This window comes from Maniola jurtina, chromosome 25, assembly GCF_905333055.1.
Source record: "Maniola jurtina chromosome 25, ilManJurt1.1, whole genome shotgun sequence".
NCBI classification, from domain to species: Eukaryota; Metazoa; Arthropoda; class Insecta; order Lepidoptera; family Nymphalidae; genus Maniola; species Maniola jurtina.
The window spans coordinates 2,148,036-2,169,691 of NC_060053.1; the positions used below are offsets into that span (position 1 = coordinate 2,148,036).

General features: G+C 37.8%; 1 protein-coding gene across 1 annotated transcript in view; it reads left to right on the forward strand.

Annotated features, from left to right (window-relative positions):
• LOC123878036 (homeobox protein OTX1) overlaps positions 1–21,656 on the forward strand; it is a 75,152-nt gene that overhangs the window by 36,989 nt on the left and 16,507 nt on the right. The window lies entirely within an intron of this gene.

Below are 21,656 nucleotides of genomic sequence, written 5' to 3' on the forward strand. Positions count from 1 at the left end.
AATTATTTCTCTATGACAAAATATAATTATTTAAGTATTCGGTATTCGGCCGAATAATATGTAGATATTCGGTATTCGGCCGATTATAAAAAAAGCAGCCGAATAGGCCGAATACCGAATAGTAACCGAATATTCGTTGCAAGTCTAATCGAGAGTGTTCTTAGCTATAATCCGAGAAAATCGGTTCAGCCGTTTGAAAGTTATCAGCTCTTTTCTAGTTACTGTAACCTTCACTTGTCGGGGGTGTTATAAATTGTTAATTTACACTTCAAAGTACGCTCTATAGATTTCAACCTTAGTCACCGGCGGGCTTCCTCTTCCAAAAATTCCGAACAGTCTAATAAAAGTCGTCAAAAAATCCGTAAACAAAATTAACGACTTGCGACCTATTTGATTTAGAGTCCAATTTTAATGTCGGTCTAAAATTAATCCTTAATCCCTCTACTTCTCTCTTTCACACTTACAACATTAGGTGTATTTGCCTCACGCTCGCACCCTAGACGCGTAACGACAGCAGCTGGATACTTTTTTATAAACTTTTATTTTTATTGTAAATATTCCATTTTTATTGGCATCCCTTATTTTGTATGTGCGTTATCCTTTTGTTATAATTAATTGTTCTTTTTTTATTGTATTTTTTTTAATGTAAGAGTCAATCCTAGATTAGATACGGGGATATTTGGTCGCCGAATCAGATTTTAACTTGTGCCAAATAATAAAGTTAATCTATCCTTATATCCAATAATATTATGGCTTACAAGTGTAAATGACACCCGCGACAAATAAAGGTTGCAGTAACTAGAAAAGAGCTGATAACTTTCAAACGGCTGAACCGATTTTCTTGGATTATAGCTAAGAACACTCTCGATCAAGCCACCTTTCAAACAAAAAAAAAAAAAAACTAAAATCGGTTCATTAGTTTAGGAGCTACGATGCCACAGACAGATGTACACAAAATACACACGTGAAAGTTATAACACCCCTCTTTTTGGGTCGGGGGTTAAAAACGGCAAGCGGCGTATGTCTCTCTTATCGAGAGTTACATTTTTGTTCCGTTTGCCGTGGAGACCCTGGGGCCATGGAGTCTTAGTGCTAAAAAAAAATTACGAGACAATTCGCCGCGATTAATAGCCTCTTCGGGTGACGGAAGGGCTGGCTCATTTTTTGCGCAACGGATCAGCCTGGCTGTCCAGCGCGGAAATGCAGCCAGTATTCTTGGCACTATTCCACGCGGACATGATTTGTATAGTAATTAGATAAGGCTAGCTTTTATTTTAATATTTTCAATTAAAAAAAGTACATATATCTATACTAAATAAATAAAATTGGAGTGTCTGTCTGTAATTTCGAAATAACTACCGCATACTAAGGTCATATGGTTATTTGAACGATACTATAACTGAATCACACGTTTTTAAAATTTTTGTCTGTCTGTCTGTCTGTTTGAAAAGGCTAATCTTGGGAACGGCTGAACCGATATTGACGGGATTTTCACAGACAAGTAGAGAATTGACCAGAGAGTAACATAGGCTACTTTTTTAACCGACTTTCAAAAAGGGAGTTGTGTTTTTCTACATATGTACACCGAAATCTCCGAGATTTCTGAACCGATTTGCGTCATTTCTTTTTTAATCGATCGAGGAACTTTGTGACATTGTTTCATAAATTTGGAGTCCAACTCCTCAATCCTGATGCTGCAGGGGATCTGACCAATCCACGCGGGCGAAGCTGCAGGCATCAGCTAGTTATAAATGTGTAAATAGTTGAAACTAGAGGAAGCCCGCGACTTGATCTGCGTGGATTTGGGTATTTAGAGATCCCATGGGAACTACTTGATTTTTTGGGATAAAAAGTTGCCTGTGTCAATCGCAGGGATGCAAGCTACTTCGGTTCCAAACTTCATGCAAATCGATTAAGCGGATGGGTATTTAGGAATCCCGTGGGAATTCTTTGATTTTCCGGGATAAAAAGTAGCTTATGTCCGTCCCCGGGATATAAGCTAACTCTGTACCAAATTTCGTCAAAATCGGTTAAACTGTTGGGCCGTGAAAAGGTAGCAGACAGACACTTTCGCACTTATAATATTAGTATGGATGAATGGAGTTAGCTTATACCATGAATTAAGCAACTTTTTATGCCGGGAAATCAAAGTAATAACTAAAAAAAGCTTTTATTAAGGACTCCTTCGCCGACTGACTATATTCATTATATAATATTGTTTAAATAGGCAAGTTTAGTGTTTTATATTGGTTAAGTCCTTTTATTGAAATTCAAGGATCTACTCAGCCCTAAACAAGAAAGAAGTCACCTTTATGAAACTTTGTACATGACGAAATGTAGATTGGAGTGATACGAGTAATATAACGCGTTGATGTCTTTTGTATGGGAGGATTAAGACATGGCTAAGATCCAACAAAAATATGCATTTTATTAGGTAATTGTGTGTTGCTTTTTGAAGTATTTGAAGTATTACCCCTTGAATATAAAGAAGACATAGAAATGTATAAATAATAAAAAAGATTTTTGTACAATATTTTTTTTTTTATAAAGAATATTAGCCATGTTAAATGACCAATATTCCCCTTTCCTCTCCAACTAAGCGTCAGGCTTGTGCTAGGAGTAGTAGACAATAGTGCAACGGGCGGGGTTTGAACCGTCGACCTTTCGGTTTTCAGCACAGGTTTTCAGTCCACTCCTTTACCGGTTGAGCTATTGAGGCTCGATATTGATTAAGGTGAACTGAATCTAATGAGATCAAAATTGTCTCATTTTTTAAACGTTTGAGGGGGTGAAAACGTTATCACCCGAAACAATATTTCAAGAATAAAGTAGGCAAATGGACTATGAAACAAGTGTTAATTAAAAATTTATAACACCCCCGACAAGTGAGGGTTACAGTCACTAGAAAAGAGCTTATAACTTTCAAACGGCTGAACCGATTTTATTTGATTATAGCTAAGAACACTCTCGATAAAGCCACCTTTCAAACAAAAAAAAAACTAAATTAAAATCGGTTCATTTGTACACAGATACATACGTCAAACTTATAACACCCCTCTTTTTGGGTCGGGGGTTAAGAATAAAGTAGGCAAATGGACTAAGAAAAATTTTAGAAAAAACAACTAGACTATCCTCTAAGATATTACCCGTCATTTGACTATCAGCTCATTTTCGAAAAATCCAACAAAATCGAAGTGTCCATCACTTTGACCTAGTGACGTGTCACCTGCCGGTGTCTAGTTACGTTATAAGTCGGCCAACGTGTCACTGGGTGCTATGTGAAGCCGGACAATACCTGCGATCGATTATATCGGGTAAAACTTCCTTGAGGGGTACCTTCCTAGCTATCTATGCGTTCATTAGAGCAGCCAATACTATTTAATCATCATCATCAATCGATTGCCAGCAACGCATTGGCGGTTCCTCTGGTACTGCAAATATTCATGGGCGGCGGTAATCACTTAACATCAGGTAATCCGCCTGCTCAATTGCTCGCTATTTTTGTTAAAAAAATCAACTAAGTGCGAGTCAGACTCGCGCACCGAGGGTTCCGTACTCGGGTATTTTTCCGACATTTCACACGATAAATCAATAATTGTTATGCATAAAAATAAATAAAAATCTGTTTTAGAATTTACAGGTAAAGCCCTTTCATAATATACCTCATTCATCAAAATCGGCCCAGTAGTTTAGGCACTACGGTGGAACACACAGAATCTGGATACAGACATACATACATACATACATAGGCTGCTAAAATCATAACCCTTCCTTTTGGCTTTGCCGCAGTCAGGTGAAAACTGTACTGTATAATAACGGGGTAGGTTGACCATCGAGTTATTGATTGAAACCTTTCAATCCCGTTCGGTGACCGTCACCGGCGTGCTATCATTGATTTATTACCACTCGCATACACTGACAGTCGGCGTTCCGATTCTTTGATCTGTAGTCCTTTACTTTTGACGAAAGGTTAACTTATAGAGGGAGAGCCAGCGCGTGCCAGAACATCTTCCTACAAATCCATACTAATATTATAAATACGAAAGTGTGTCTGTCTGTCTGTCTGTTTGCTACCTTTTTACGGCCCAACAGCTTAACCGACTCAAATGAAATTTGGTACAGAGATACCTTATATCTCGGGGACGGACATATGCTACTTGAAAATCAAAGAGTTCCCACGGGATTATTAAAGGCTCATGTGTTTAACTGATTTATGTGAAAATTGGTACAGAGCTTGCTTGCGTCCCGGAAATTGACATAGGCAACTTTTGCCCGGGAAAAATCAAAGAGTTCCCACTGGACTTTTAAAAACCTAAATCCACGCGGACGAAGTCGCGGGAATTATCTAGTAACTTATAAAGTTATAAGCCATAGGATTACTGGTTGCTACTACTTTAACTAGTCCAGTAGTTTTTGCGTGAAAGAGCAACAAACATACATACAAACTCGAGCCTCGAAAGCTCAACGGTTGAGGAGCGGACTGAATTCCGAATGTCCTTCCCCGGGATGTAAGCTAACTCTGTATCCAATTTCATCAAAATCGGTTAAACTAGCAAAACCGTGAAAAGCTAGCAGATAAAGAGACAGACATACTTTCTCATTTTTAACATTAGTATGGATATAGGTAGTATATCGAATAGCGGGCTCAACAATGTCGCCTCAAATCGTTTATAAAATTATCCCCGATAACTCTGAATAATGAGGGACATTTTTTCCAAATGAGGGTCCTTCAACCGCGTGAAATTGAGGTCAGAACACCGGCGTACGCGCTGCTCACTAAATTAACTATCATATTTTATATCGGTAGGGATTTGCGTGGAGGTGATATTACCACCGTTAACAGGGCTCTCTCCGTCACTCGTTTCATACAATCGTAGTTCCAATTTCATTTGAATATTAAGCAAGCAAAGTCCATGAAATTTTGCAGACATATTCTAGAAACTAATATCTGTGTCTGTGGTGTTTTAGATTTTTCTAAAAATATATAGTTTTAAAATTACAGGGGCTCAAAGATTTTTTATGAAATATTTAAGACCGCGTTACTTTGAAACCGAATATTTTAACAGAAATCTGGAAAACCACAGACATAGATATTAGTTTCTAGAATATGTCTGCAAAATTTCATGGACTTTGGTTGCTTAATATTGAAATGAAATTGGAACTACGATTGTATGAAACGAGTGGAAACAAGTGACGGAGAGAGCCCTCTTAAATATGAAGGGCAATCAATTTTAGACTGTCCTTTACAGTTTTCAAAAATTCTATTGTAAGTATTTTCATTTAAGAACATATACAATTGAAGATTATAATATGATATGCCATTGCTATCACTTAAATATTGGATCAAGGGTAAGATTAATTTTTTTCATTTGCCAAATTTTTGCAACACCATATTGCAACCGATCGAGAGTGCTCTGATTTCTCTCTCAATGTCACTATCATCTTTGAGATTCTCTGTTAGGATGTGTCCTAAGTATTTTAACTTCCATACAATTTGAACTACTCTATCATTTAAATAACTTCTGCGATTTTTTTTCCGGACCTCAGCCTTAAATCAGTCTTGTAATGATTATTTTAGCGTAATGCTCACAGGCTGACAGTAACTTTTTGAATCCTTTAAGGTTTTAACGAAGAATTTGGAATCATTATATCATCCGCATAATTCAACCTATTTACACATATGAGTACTCCATTGATTTGACATCCGATCTTGGTGTCGCTCAGCTTGGTTGAGAATCGGGATGGCGCTCTTTTGGAAAGGTGTACATTGTCCCCAGACAGAAATAACAATGATGATAGTACAAATCTGTCAGGACATCTAATATTTTGTATAACAAACATTTAAAAAAGGCGAAATGTTTATTAAACAAGTGTAAATTAAAAATTTATAACACCCCCGACAAGTGAAGGTTACAGTAACTAGAAAATAGCTGATAACTTTCAAACAGATGAACCGGTTTTCTTGGATTATAGCTAAGAACACTCTCGATCAAGCCACCTTTCAAACAAAAAAAACTAAATTAAAATCGGTTCATTCGTTTAGGCGCTACGATGCCACAGACAGATACACAGATACACACGTCAAACTTATAACACCTCTCTTTTTGGGTCGGGGGTTAAAAATATGTATTACACATACTATATTTCAACGGGTCGTGTATCTGGGAATTATGTCTAGTGTATTGACAGTAGTCTGAATAATTATAATCGGATTAAAACTTTTCATAGTAACAAATGACGATCACGCGTCGTCGGTGTTTGCTTACATTTTGTCGGTAAACGTTTCCGAAATGTTATATAATATTCGCGATTGATGATTTATTACGGAATTAGTTAAAGTTTGTTCATATTATTTCCGTGAGAATTTGTCTTCTGGTTATTTAATGATGTATCGATAAAAATTATTAGTTGCATTATTCCTTTTTGTCTTACCTAATTTCTCGACTTGATGACAAACATTGTCTTTTTTTTTTTTATAATCATAGTAATGAAGTACATTCATTTTATACAGGGTGTTTGGTAATTAATTAGTATATAAAGACGACACGTATCCACGCTACTTTGATCTGGTAAATACAATGCTGAAGTATAATGACGAAATAAAATTAAAAAAAAATCCATACAAAATTTAAAAAAAAAGTAATGTCAAAGTTTTCATGAGATCGTTGGCCTTGGCCTATCTAAAGATGGCCAACGATCTCAGTGAGTTAGGGCCATGAAAACTTGGACATAAAAAAATTAAAATTTTGTATAGAAATTTTTATAATTTTATTACGTCATTTTACTTCAGAATTGTATTTATCAGATCAAAGTAGCATGGGTACGTGTCGTCATTATATACTAATTACCAAACACCCTGTATACAGTAAGTACCTATAGCTAATTACAAACGCTTACAGTAAATTGACACGTAATTTACTGTGTATATTTTTAATTATTACTGACGTTACAACTTTGTCGATTTGATGACAAAATTACATAGTTACTTTGTCATATTCAAAGTAATGGTGTATAAACGATTTTTGACAATAAGCTATCAAAAATGTCTACGTTAAATTAACTAACGCACGCATGCAGTAGCAAAGAAGTTAAAAATAATAACGTTTTTATTATTTAAATCCGTTTAGCCTGTTTCGGCATGATTGAGTAATAAGCATTACATTAATTATAAAATAAATGTTTATGTAAGGTTTTATTTGTGTATAGAACGTAACTTCTTTGTATTTATATTTTTAGGTATTACTTGTAAAATATACAGTAAGCCATCTATATATATGTAATTTAAGTACATCTTAAAAATATAAAGAAATGAGTGCAATAATTAATGATTGAGAATATCTTCAGGTAATATGAAACGACCTATCTACCTATTAGATCACAAAAATATGTGTATCATAATAAGTAGATACAAGTAAATTCTTTCCGTGTTACATTTTTAAGTATCATTTATACTATAAAATATACAATAAACCATCTATGCGTAATTAACATCGTGAAAATATAACAATTAATGATTGTAATTTAAAATGATAATGCGGCTGAAAAAGCGAAAGTGTGCAAATACAGGGGTCTAGCCTCCGAATATGACTTTGTCCCATTCGGTGTCGAGACCCTTGGTCCGTGGGGTCCTAGCGCTTTAAGCCTTTTTAGGGAAATATCAAAAAGGTTAGTCGACATCACAGGCGACCTCGGGCAAAGAATTAGTATAGCCATTCAAAGGGGGAACGCTGCCAGTATCTTCGGAACCTTTCCTAAAGGGACTTCCTTTAACAATTTATTTTAGTTATTATATTATATTTTTTAAGGTTTTTAGTTTTAGGTTCATTATTTTAATAATTTAGATTTTAGATGTTATAATTGTAAATTAATTGTTAATTATTCATTTCTGAAATTTAATAAACTTTGCATACTTAGAGTTAAAAAAATAAATTGAAATTGACCTCTAGCTACTAGTTCACAAAAATATACGTATGATAATAAATAAGTACGAGTAAATTCCTTCCGTGATGGTATTCATAATAGAGTTTCGGGTATTATTTCTTGAATTTTATTTCGTTTATCTCGAAATATCGATACCTAATGTATAAGTAGTGAGTGCCGCTCTGAAAAATCATTTTATTTGTCACACCCATCTATTCCACGTTCCACTTAATCCAAAATGGGTGCCACAATGCACAGAAGCCGTATACCGACTAAATTATAATCACAAAATCCGGTATTAGCATCTCTATGTCGTTCCAGCGCATCATAAATAATATTAAATTTATCATTTATGAATTCCAACCGAGCCGCTACCGGCGGCGCCTTTGTCGTGCCGCCATCTTGGCCGCCATGTTTGTTTTGCTTTTTTTTTCATAAACTTTAATGCAGTGCTCTTGTCAGTGTCAGGCGTTATCAAGGAAATGTCATTTAGGGAAATGAATTTGCTACTACGATAATATTAGATCGATCTTACGAGGGTTTCATGATAGTTTTTAATAGAGACATTGCACTGTTCTGTTTTAAACTACCTACCTTATAATTTGTCTTTGCATACATCTATACTAATATTATAAAGAGGAAACCTTTGTATTTTTGTATGTTTGTATTGAATAGGCTCAAAAACTACTGGACCGATTTCAAAATTTCTTTTACCATTACTTAGAGGGATTCTTCCGCATCCGTATAGGCTATATTTTATCCCGGAAAATAGAAAAAATAAATGTCCACCCGTGCGAAGCCGGGGCGGGTCGCTAGTTTCCTATAAAGAAACAAAAAGTTGTATTTTATCTATTAATGTACCTACCTATATCAAGTCATCGCGATGTATCAAGTTGGTACATTTACGAGGTCTTATCTAGTAAAAGGGTTATTTTAATCGACTTCGTCCGCGTAGATATAGGTTTTTAAAGATCCCGTGGGGACTGTTTGATTTTCCGGGATAAAAAGTTACCTATGTCAATAACAGGGACATCAAGCTACATCGGTACCAAAATTCTGTAAATCGGTTAAGCGGATGGGTTTTTAGGAATCCCGTGGAAACTCTTTGATTTTCCGGGATAAAAAGTAGCCTATTTCCGTCCCCGGGATATAAGCTAACCCTGTACCAAATTTCGTCAGAATCGGTTAAGCTGTTGGGCCGTGAAAAGGTAGCAGACAAACAGACGGACACACTTTCGCATTTATAATATTAGTATGGATTATAAATAGTATACTTACAAATCTATTGATAATAATGTATAAATAATGGAAACAATCCCTACTCAGTGGTAGGTAGGTACCTAATTCATACTTCTGGTGCGAGGTTGCCATTCTAGCATCTTTGCACCCCAAGACCATCGGTTTTTCGAATTATGTGCCCTGCGGGTCGCTCACTCTGGCTCTCCTACTAACCTCCACAATTTTGTTATTATAATTCCTCAGAAACTACAATATTATAGGAAGAATAAATGTTCAGATTACACCTACTAGGAATCGAACCCAGGATCCCCCATTTATTAATTAGACCACTGTGATCACTACTGCGCTAGGAAGGTACCTAGTATCTGTGCTAGTATAGTAGAAAATAAATCAAGTAACCTAGTGACTTCTGTGCTACGTTTGAGTTAAGAGGGGTCTCTCCGTCACTCGCTTCATACAAACGTAGTTCCAATTTCATTTGAATATTAAGCAACCAAAGTCCATGAAATTTTGCAGACATATTCTAGAAACTAATATCTATGCCTGTGGTTTTCCAGATTTCTGTTAAAATATTCGGTTTCAAACTTACGCGGTCTTAAAAATTTACATACAAATCTTTGAGCCCCTGTAATTTTAAAACTACATATTTTTAGAAAAATCTAAAACACCACAGACACAGATATTAGTTTCTATAATAAAATATATCTGCAAAATTTCATGGACTTTGGTTGCTTAATATTCAAATGAAATTGGAACTACGATTGTATGGAGCAAGTGACGGAGAGAGCCCTGTTAAGTGCGGAAATCATTTATGGACTTAGGTCTTAGGTGCACTATAACAAATTCCCGCAATCAATTTCACGCTTGCCTTTACAGTTTACACATTTAGACAAGCTTTAACCTTCTCGACCATCTATACTTCTATACTAATAAATAAAATTGGAGTGTCTGTCTGTAATTTCGAAATAACTACCGCATATTAAGATCATATGGTTATTTGTACGATACTATAACTGAATCATACGTTTTTAAATTTTTTGTCTATCTGTCTGTCTGTCTGTCTGTCTGTTTGAAGAGGCTAATCTTCGGAACGGCTGAACCGATTTTGACGGGATTAACATAGGCTACATTTTTAACCGACTTTCAAAAAAGGAGTTGTGTTTTTCTACCTATGTACACCGAAATCTCCGAGACTTCTGAACCGATTTGCGTCATTTCTTTTTTAATCGATAGAGAAACTTTGCGACATGGTTTCATAAAAAATTTGGACTCCAACTCTGCAATCCTGATGCTGCAGGGGATCTGACCAATCCACGCGGGCGAAGCTGCGGGCATCAGCTTGTCATAAATATTTAAGGTTCAAAATATCCCATACAATATACTACATACCTATTCGTTTTTAACCTCCGACTCAAAAAGGGGGGTGTTATAAGTTTGACGTGTGTGTCTGTGTATCTGTCTGTGGCATCGTAGCTCCTAAACTAATGAACCGATTGTAATTTAGTTTTTTTTTTGTTTGAAAGGTGGCTTGATCGAGTGTTCTTAGCTATAATCCAAGACAATCGGTTCAGCCGTTTGAAAGTTATCAGCTCTTTTCTAGTGAATGTAACCTTCACTTGTCGGGGTTGTTATAAAGTTTTAATTTACACTCGTCTAAATAAATGATTCTAGAATAAGTAGTCATATATTCAGTTGTAGAACACAGAAATACATCGCTGCACATGCAAAATCAGCTTTGTAATTTTTTAGGATTTTCGTTTTTGATGTCATTTTTTTTTTTAGTTTTTAAAAGGGTTTAAATAATGCTTGTGAAATGACAAATCAACGTAGAGTTATGGTGGCCTTTATTAATTTTTTTTAGAAGTAATATAGGTTGTAGTGGGTACCTCATCTCTCCGTTTCCCATAACCTCTCCGTTTTCCCTGACGGAAGGAAGGGTATATTTTCCTGTGTATAAAAATAAAAAAACCGGCCAAGTGCGAGTCAGACTCGCGCACTGAGGGTTCCGTACTCGGGTATTTTTTCCAACATTTTGCACGATAAATCAAAAACTATTATGTATATTGTATGCAAATGCATATCATATATGTATAAATAAAATGCAAATAAATAAAAATCAGTTTTAGAATGTACAAGTAAAGCCCTTTCATATGATACCCCACTTGATATAGTTCTTACTTTGAAAATTAGAAATATTTTTAATTTTTTTTTAAATGATGTGACCACAAATTCGCGGTTTTCAGATTTATTCCTGTACTTGTGCTATACGACCTACCTACCCTGCCAAATTTCATGATTCCAGGTCAACGGAAAGTACCCTATAGGTTTCTTGACAGACAGACAGACAACAAAGTGATCCTATAAGGGTTCCATTTTTCCTTTTGAGGTACGGAACCATAAAAATCTCAAAGGATCTAACAGCAACAAACAAACCATTTACGTCACTGTTTTTATATTTTATGTACAGTTAAAAACTTGTGCTAATTTGTCTGTATGTTTATATTGTGTGTGAAAGTTAACACCTTACTGTTTGTGTATGCAATGGGCTGGCACCCTCAACCTCTCAGGGTGAATTTGATTTGCGAACCAGAGGGGTGCTTCCAAAACAAACCCTCTAATTTATACCTACCTATTTGGTTTTTAGCAAATCGTGCGATTTTTGTTTTAGCCCCCGACCCAAAAAGAGGGGTGATATAAGTTTGACGTGTGTATCTGTGTATCTGTCTGTGGCATCGTAGCTCCCAAACTAATGAACCAATTTTAATTTAGTTATTTTTTTGTTTGAAAGGTGGCTTGATCGAGAGTGTTCTTAGCTATAAAATAAGATAATCGGTTCAGCCGTTTGAAAGTTATCAGCTCTTTTCTAGTTACTGTAACCTTCACTTGTCGGGGGTGTTATAAATTTTTAATTTATTTATTCATATACAAGTTAGCTCTTGACTGCAATCTCACCTGGTGGTAAGTGATGATGCGGTGCAAGATGAAAGCGTTACCTGGAAAAGGTATGCCAGTTTTTATCAAACGCATACCCCTTTGGTTTCTACACGGCATCGCACCGGAACGCAATCGCTTGGCGGCATGGCTTTGTCGGTTGGGTGGTAACTAGCCACGACCGAAGCCTTCCAGACTAGACCAGACGAAATATATAAATTATTATAAAATTCCAACCCGTGCCGGGAATCCAAGTCAAAGTCAAAGTCAAAGTCAAATAATCTGTTTAAAGTAGGTCCTATTGTATACACTTATTAATTGTTAATTGTTGGATTTGTAAACTGATGATGTATCTATCTAGTGGTGGTAATTGGGATGATGCCTGTGTCTAAAATAAATTATTTATTAGGAGTCATTAAATAGAGGGACTTCCAAAATTCGTACAATCCACGTTCGATGTTAGTTTGTTATTTTAAATTATCGATAGGTATATCTAAAAAGTATGTACAATTATGTCAAATAACTATGACGTCAAATCTGTGAACTTCATACAAGCTCCCTTACTAAGCGAGCGTTTTGACTTTTGATAAAAAGTCACTGATTTGACTAGTAGTGATCATCCCTATTAATTACGTAAACTTAAAACTAAAGCTACGAGAACCTGGGACCTTCCACTGATAAGACCACCAGCGTTCACTGCGCCAGGGAGGTACAAGGAAAGCGTGCGAAAATCATCACTCGGTGTCCCATAACTCCCCTCGCTATCAATGTACCATGTTAGATGCGATTCAAAATCAAATGTTTATGTTGCCAGTTAAACAGTACACTTTCCCTTTCCCTTGGAGAAACATTTGCTTTGTCACATGAGGGTAGGCTAAAATCTTTGGGTGCTTTCCCTTTGCAATTTTTTTAAAATTCATTATAGGACCACAATCACACCGGATGGAAAGTGATGATGTGGCCTAAGATGGGAGTCGTTTACCTAGGGAATTGAAATCTAAATAAAAGGAAAAGCTGGTTGAGAGTATTATAAGTCTATGTTGATTGATTGACAACGCATAGATACCCTATGATGTAGACATCCGCTTAGGATTTTTGAAAATTCAACCCCTAAGGGGGTAAGGGCTGTGATAGCCTAGTGGTTAGAACGTCCGCCTCCTAATTCTCCGTTCTCAAAGATGTGTGAACTCCGCCAATTCGCTCTGGGCCTTCGTGGCAGACTATGGCCTAACCCCTTCTCATTCTGGGAGGCGGCCAGTACTCAGTAGTGGGCCGGTAATGGGCACCTTTCAAAACATTACAAACATGCAGGTTTCCTCACGTTTTCCTTCACCGGAACTTCCCCTCTTCTTATTTAAAACGTATAGGTATAACTCGGAAGAATTCGCAGAAGAACAAAAGCGACCGACATAGCTCAAAGGATTAGCAAGCTGAAGTGGCAATGGACAGGCCATGTCTGTCGCAGAACCGTTGGTCGATGGGCCAGACGTGTTCTGGAGTGGCGACCGCGTACCGGTAAGCGCAGTTTGGGACGACCTCCAGCCCGCTGGACCGATGACCTGAAGAAGGTGGTGGGAGGTGGGTGGATAAGGAAGGCGTAGGACCGTGTTTCGTGGCGCGCTCTTGGATAGGCCTATGTCCAGCAGTGAATGAATACAGGCTGATGGAATGGAATGGAAAAAACTCCGAAAAGTTAGAGGAGTCGAACCCCCGACCTTCCGAACAGAAGGCCGACGACTTAACCACTAGGCAATCACAGCTTCCTTACCTCCTTAGGGATTGAATTTTCGAAAATCCTTTTTTAGCGGATGTCTACGTCATAAATTAATAGCTATCTGCATGACAAATTTTCTCCTTTGAAAATTTGAGCCTCAATAGCTCAACCGGTAAAGGAGTGGACTGAAAACCGAAAGGTCGACGGTTCAAACCCCGCCCGTTGCACTATTGTCGTACCTACTCCTAGCACAAGCCTGACGCTTAGTTGGAGAGGAAAGGGGAATATTAGTCATTTAACATGGCTAATATTCTTTAAAAAAAAAAAAATAGCCTGATCCGTCCAGTAGTTTGAACCAAACGTTGATAGATCAATTAGTCAGTCAGCCTTTCCTTGGGCTATCACCGCAAAAAAACTTTGGTACAAGTTATTTTGATCATTCCGTACACCCCCAGCTTCCCAGTGTTGCCAGCTAATTGCAAAGTCAACACCACTCAGCGCCGACTGTTTTAGTGTTTGTTATTTTTCGCCGAGGGCAACACGCGGGGAATTGTTGCCGGAGTGTTTTATGGGCTGAGTTGCGAGTAAAGTGCTTTTGAAAATATATCGTATGTTTGTACTTGTGTACGTACCTATCTAGGGTCTAAAACCGGCCAAGTGCGAGTCAGACTCGCGCACTGGGGGTTCCGAACTCGGGTATTTTTTCCAACATTTTGCACGATAAATCAAAAACTATTATACACTAGCCGATGCCCGCGACTTCGCCCGCGTGGATTTAGGTTTTTCGAAATCCCGTGGGAACTCTTTGATTTTCCGGGATAAAAAATAGCCTATGTGCTAATCCAGGATATTATCTATCTCCATTCTAAATTTCAGCCAAATCCGTCCCGTAGTTTTTACGTGAAGGAGTAACAAACATACACACACACACACACACACACACACACACACACACACACACACACACACACACACACACACACACACACACACACACACACACACACACACACACACACATACAAACTTTCGCCTTTATAATATTCGTGTGATAAAAATAAATAAAAAACTGTTTTAGGATGTACAGGTAAAGCCCTTTCATATGATAGCCCACTTGGTATAGTTACCTTATTTTGAAAATTGAAACATATTTTAATTTTTTTTTTAATGATGTAACCACAAATTCGCGGTTTTCAGATTTATTCTTGTACTTGTGTTATAAGACCTACGTACCTACCTACCAAATCTCATGATTCTAGGTCAACGGGATATAGGTACCCTATAGGTTTCTTGACAGACAGACAGACACACAGACAACAAAGTGATCCTATAAGGGTTCCGTTTTTCCTTTTGAGGTACGGAACCCTAAAACCCGGTCAAGTGAGAGTCAGACTCGCTCACGAAGGGGTCCGGAGCATCGTACAAGAAATTTCATTTTTTTTGTGATTACCAGTACGGTTTTTGGATTTTCCCTTTACTTGTGGCTTAAGACGTTGGCTACCTGCCAAATTTTATGATTCTAGGGCAACGGGAAGTTTCTTTTTTTTATTCAGATACAAGTTAGCCCTTGACTGCACTATCACCTAGTGGTAAGTGATGATGCAGTCTAAGGTGGAAGCGGGCTAACCTGGTAGGGGTACAGCAGTTTTTATTAAACCTATGCCCCTTTGGTTTCTACACGGCATCGTACCGGAATCGCTTGAAGGCACGGCCTTGCCGATAGGGTGGTAACTAGCCACGGCCGAAGCCTCCCACCAGATCATACCAGAGATTTAGAAATCATACAATTCCAAACCCTGCTGGAAATCGAACCCGGGACCACAGCGTTTTGAAAGGTAATATTTTTACAAACGGGAGCCTAATTTAAATGAAGTTAGCTGCTCTATAGTTTATAGGGTGGTAACTAGCCACGGCTGAAGTCTCCCACTAAACCAGATCAGAGATATACAATTGGGATCTCCCTCCAATGAGACCACAGCACTTTCAGCTGCGCCAGCGAGGTCAGGGAGGAAGTAACCTATAGGTTTTGAATCCGTTGACGGGTCTTAAGAGGGCTCTCTCCGTCACTCGTTTCATACAATCGTAGTTCCAATTTCATTTGAATATTAAGCAATCAAAGTCCATGAAATTTTGTAGACATATTCTAGAAACTAATTATGTCTGTGGTTTTCCAGATTTCTGTTAAAATATTCGGTTTCAAAGTTACGCGGTCTTAAAAATTTTCATACAAATCTTTGAGCCCCTGTAATTTTAAAACTACATATTTTTAGAAAAATCTAAAACACCACAGACACAGATATTAGTTTCTACAATATGTCTGCAAAATTTCATGGACTTTGGTTGCTTAATATTCAAATGAAATTGGAACTACGATTGTATGAAACGAGTGGAAACGAGTGACGGAGAGAGCCCTGTTAAGGTACGAAAATAGACAGACAGACAACGAAGTGAAAAGACAAAGGTACTCGTAATAAGACCAACATAAATATATCCTTAAACATAATATGCATTGCCATTTGCCACCGCCTTTAATTGCTATAAATTAATTAGAACGCTAATATGGCGTCAATTTTTTTTTACAATCTGTTACATTTATCAAATTAAGACATTGAGTATTAAACTATAGAGGAGCTAACTTCATTTAAATTAGGCTCCCGTTTGTAAAAATATTACGTTTCAAAACGCTGTGGTCCCGGGTTCGATTTCCAGCAGGGTTTGGAATTGTATGATTTCTAAATCTCTGGTATGATCTGGTGGGAGGCTTCGGCCGCGGCTGGTTACCACCCTATCGGCAAAGCCGTGCCTCTAAGTGATTAAGCGTTCCGGTACGATGCCGTATAGAAACCAAAGGGACATGGGTTTAATGAAAACTGCCATACCCCTTACAGGTTAGCCTGCTTCCATCTTAGACTGCATCATTACTTACCACCAGGTGAGATTGTAGTCTAGACTAACTTGTATCTGAATAAAAAAAAATCGAAGTGCTCTATAAAATGACAACTCTCTGTGATTAGTCGTGGAACCGCAGCGCAGGCGATAATAAAACAATAAAAATGCTAATTATCATATCTATTAATTATTAAAGCGCGATCTGGTTGTTTTTCACGTTTTTGTATGTTGTTTAGTTGTAGGCCATATTATATTCATACATAATAATACAGGGCTGACAAAAATACAATAATATAAAAAAAAATAGCGACACTTTGCAGCTATCGAAACTACTTCCAAAGGCCCATATTACAATGTCGCTTACTAATCCTACTCAATATTATAAATGTGAATCTTGTAATTTAATGTGTATTGAGTAGCTGATGCCCGCGACTTCGTCCGCGTGGATTTAAGTTTTTCAATATCCCGTGGGAACTCTTTAATTTTCCGGGATAAAAAGTAGCCTATGTGTTAATCCAGGGTATAAACTATCTCCATTCCAAATTTCAGCCAAATCCGTTCAGTAGTTTTTGTGTGATTGTGTAACAAACATCCAAACTTTCACATTTATAATATCACTAGAGGATACCCGCGACTTCGTCCGCGTGGATTTAGGTTTTTAGGATACCGTGGGAACTGTTTGATTTTCCGGGATAAAAGTTGCCTATGTCAATTACAGGGGCGCAAGCTACCTTGGTACCAAATTTCATACCAATCGCTTAAGCGGATGGGTTTTTATGAATCCCGTGGGAACTCTTTGATTTTCCGGGATAAAAAATAGCCTATGTCCGTCCCCGGGATATAAGCTAACCCTGTACCAAATTTCGTTAGAATCAGTTAAACTGTTGGGCCGTGAAAAGGTAGCAGACAGACAAACAGACAGACAGATAGATAGACAGACAGACACACTTTCGCATTTATAATATTAAGTATGGATTAGGATTCCACGCTGGCATGGCTTGTACTGGCAGGGTAATGAATTTAGGTAAGCCCTTATTTATATGGTACATACTACATAGGGACAGACGGCAACAAGCAACTTTGTTTCATACTATGTAGAGATGGGTAGTAATAATTATTCATAGAGTTGGACAGCCCTATAGCAGAAACATGGAAGTGTTTTTAGGCGCGAAGGCATCACCGCCATTTTTTATAAAGAAAGTGACGTATCGTGTAATGGCGGGCGATGTGGCGAATAAAAGAATAAAAATCGAATAAAAATGCTCGACTCCACTTGATTATGGTCGGCTGTTTTGCATTTTTAATTTTTTTTTCTTGTTTTCTAATTGTTTTAGTAAGTTGGTCTGTCGGTGAGAAAATGAAATGTGTGGAAAGCAATATCTATACCTATTAATACTAGCTTATGGCTGCGACTGCGTCCGCTTGTATTACACTTTTTCTTTTTTTTTTCTCTCGTCTGGCTTTACAAAGATTAGCCAATGTCAAGTAGTTTGTAGTTATTTGTAACAAGTTAGTTAAACTATACAAGTATGGACCCCGTCTGTGCCGGCGCTCGCCGACACACGCACGGCACCCCCTTAGAGCGCTTTCCAGTCAGTTTTAACAAAAAAAAACACTCCAAAAAGGCAGAACACGCCCGCCAGCTAACACCGACACAGACGAAGTCCTGGATTACACTTTCATACCCTATTTTTTCGAAATTCGAATTTTGATTGAATTTTCTCTAGTCTATAGTCTATGGCCTATTGTTTATAACTAGCTGCGCCCCGCGGTGTTGCCCGCGGTGAAAAGTTTGAGCACGTGAAAAATTGAACAAAATCTTCTAGAGTAACTTGGCATAGAGCATGACAGCAAATGAAAAACATGGAACAGATGAAGCTTGTAAATACTTGGTATAGCACGTGAATTCTGGATTTTTAAATCCCGCGGGAACCACGGATTTTTACGGGATAAAAAGTAGCCTATGTGTTAATCCTGGGTATAATCTGTCTCCGTACTTTTCAAGCAAATCCGTCCAGTAGTTTTTGCGTGAAAGAGTATCAATATCAATCAACAAAAGTCAAAATCATTTATTTAAAGTAGGTAGGTACACCTTTTGTTTGTCTGATTTGTTAGATTTGAAAAATGATATAGGTAGGTAGTTAGGTACTAGGTACTAAGAGGTGATAAATAATTACGTAAACTTAAAACTAAAGCTACGCGGGTTCCTGAGAAGAGCCCACAACAAACCATTCATCCATCCATACATACATCCATCCATGCATCCATCCATACTTACAAATTTTGGCGTTTATAATATTAGTAGGATCAGCTGTGGTGGTGGTAGGCGTGCGTCGGCCGCGTGCCGGCCATTTATCTGTTTTCACAGCAATTCGCACTTGGCTATAAGCGATTTTACATGTTCATAGTTTGCTCTGTATAGCACCTACTAAAAAAACTTACGAATTTAGTAGCTTATTTTAACACTAGCTAACCCGCTCTGGCTTCGCTCGAGTGGAATTTTTAAAAATCGGTGAGCGGGTCCAATTTCCAAAAATCGTCAAATACGTACATTCTTCATTGTTGCCCGAAAACCCAATTTATACCACACATACCTACCATCACACTATTATTATAAAGGAGAAAGTTTGTATGTGTGTGTGTGTGTGAGTGTGTATGTTTGTTACTCCTTCACGCAAAAACTACTGGACGGATTGGGCTGAAACTTAGAATGGAGATAGATTATACCCTGGATTAGCACATAGGCTACTTTTTATCCCGGAAAATCAAAGAGTTCCCACGGAAATTTTAAAAAACCTACATCCACGCGAACGAAGTCACGGGCATCAGCTAGTACATAATATAACATTATGGAGAGCCGTCAGACATGCAGATTTTCCTCTACCGTTAAGGTAAGTGATATTTAGGTAAGTAGGTAAGTTCTTAACTCCGAAAAGTTAGAAGTGCGTGCCTGAATCGAACTCCCGACCTCCCGAATCGAAAGGCCGAAGGCTATCAATCGATCAGGCTGTTTGCGTCCACCGCTGGACATACCTACGCCTTCCCAAGAGCGCGCCACCACACACGATCCTCCGCCTTCCTCATCCACCCACTTCCCGCTATCTTCTTAAGGTCATTAGTCCAATGGGTTATTAAATTAATGTAGTAATTTAAAAAAAACGGTCAAGTGCGAGTCGGACTCGCATATCAAGGGTTCCGTGCCTACGATCGTACAAAATATTTTAACATTTTTATATGCAACTAGCTGATACCCGCGACTGCGTTTGCGTGGATGTAGGTTTTTTAAAATTCCCGTGGGAACTCTTTGATTTTCCGGGATAAAAAGTAGCCTATGTGCTAATCCAGGGTATAATCTATCTCCATTCTAAATTTCAGCCCAATTCGTCCAGTAGTTTTTGCGTGAAGGAATAACAAACATCAAACAGACAACAAAGTGATCCTATAAGCGTTCCGTTTTTCCTTTTGAAGTACGGAACCCTAATTAGTGCCCAGTTAAAATACTTCGACTCCAGCAAATCGCGGTATCTCAAAAGATCGTAATAAAGCAAAGTAAACAAAAAAGCTCCAACGGCCACCGGAGCCCCACACTTATCTCCCCCTCCCACTCGTCGTGATAAGTTAATCCCCAACCTATACCCCTCTTTGCTTCTGGGCCCCGTTATACAGGGGGGCTTGAAATATCCTGGTTAGTTTTGAAAGGCATTACTTTTCAAATCGTTACCCGTAGTCGGGTAAAAATACGTAGGTTTTTTTAATTTGAAAATGTACCTACAACAAAGTATAACACAAAAAAGTTCTACAATTTAAATTCTGCATAGACCTGACTGAAGCACATAGTTTCAACATTCAAGTGATAGTCCCCTTTACTCCAGAAACTTTTTGATGTAGGTACCATAATAGGTAGATACTTTTAGGAGTTGAGTCAAAAGAAACAGCAAAGAAACCCAAGGCTACAATTATACTCGTACACGGATTTTACGAATTTTCGAATAAAATCTTCGCTAACTAACTACATTCCACAAATTATAACCTGCAGTGTCCTTCCGACGGAATTTCAGCCACAGGCGGCGGCCAATCTCCATAGAGATTAGCCACCTGCATGGAAGATATTATAATACACAGGTGCACTCTCTATTCCCTCACTCTCATAGCTCGACGGGACAGAAACCCAACACGACCGGAGAGAGATCAGGCGCAGAACCAACAACTTATGCTCTTCGAGGCTCGCCAACTGCCTGATATTTTTATAAAGTTAAACAGCACTAAACCCAACTACTACCGGCGAACTGCCGTTAGATTTTGTTTTTCTGTCGCTCCGTGTAATTTAACAATATACCTACTAAGTATATTCATATTTTTTTGAACCCCTTTTTTTCTTCTTTAATTTGATATACTTACCACTCGATACAATAGCAAAAAAAAATTTTGGAGACCCCCACTTTTTTGGATATAACATCCATGAGTTCGATTTTTTTCGTATAAAATGTGGCCTGTGTCACCCGGACCATAATAACGAATCGATTGACACCTCATTCATCAAAATCGGCTCAGTAGTTTAGGCGCTACGGTAGAACACACATAAATACAAACATACATACATAGACTGCTAAAACCATAACCTTTCCTTTTGTCTTTGCTGTAATCGGGTAAAAAGAAAAACCTAATGAGTATTTTAAATTTTTACCCGAACATGCTAATAACTAAACCAACAAGGCAGTTACAAATAATAATGGCACAAATAAATATCCATTCAATCATATATAACGCCCCCTTCTCACTTGCAATAATTTATTTGATAAATTTCAATTTACCAACAATTCGGCGGTACCCTACCGTAGCACACTGGCAACATTATCATGGTAATAAAATAACTCATCGATTTCTTAGGGGTACTTTTTTGTTACAATTTTGAACCATATGTTAATATGCAATAAGGTTGGAAATGCATTGCAGGGGTGTAATA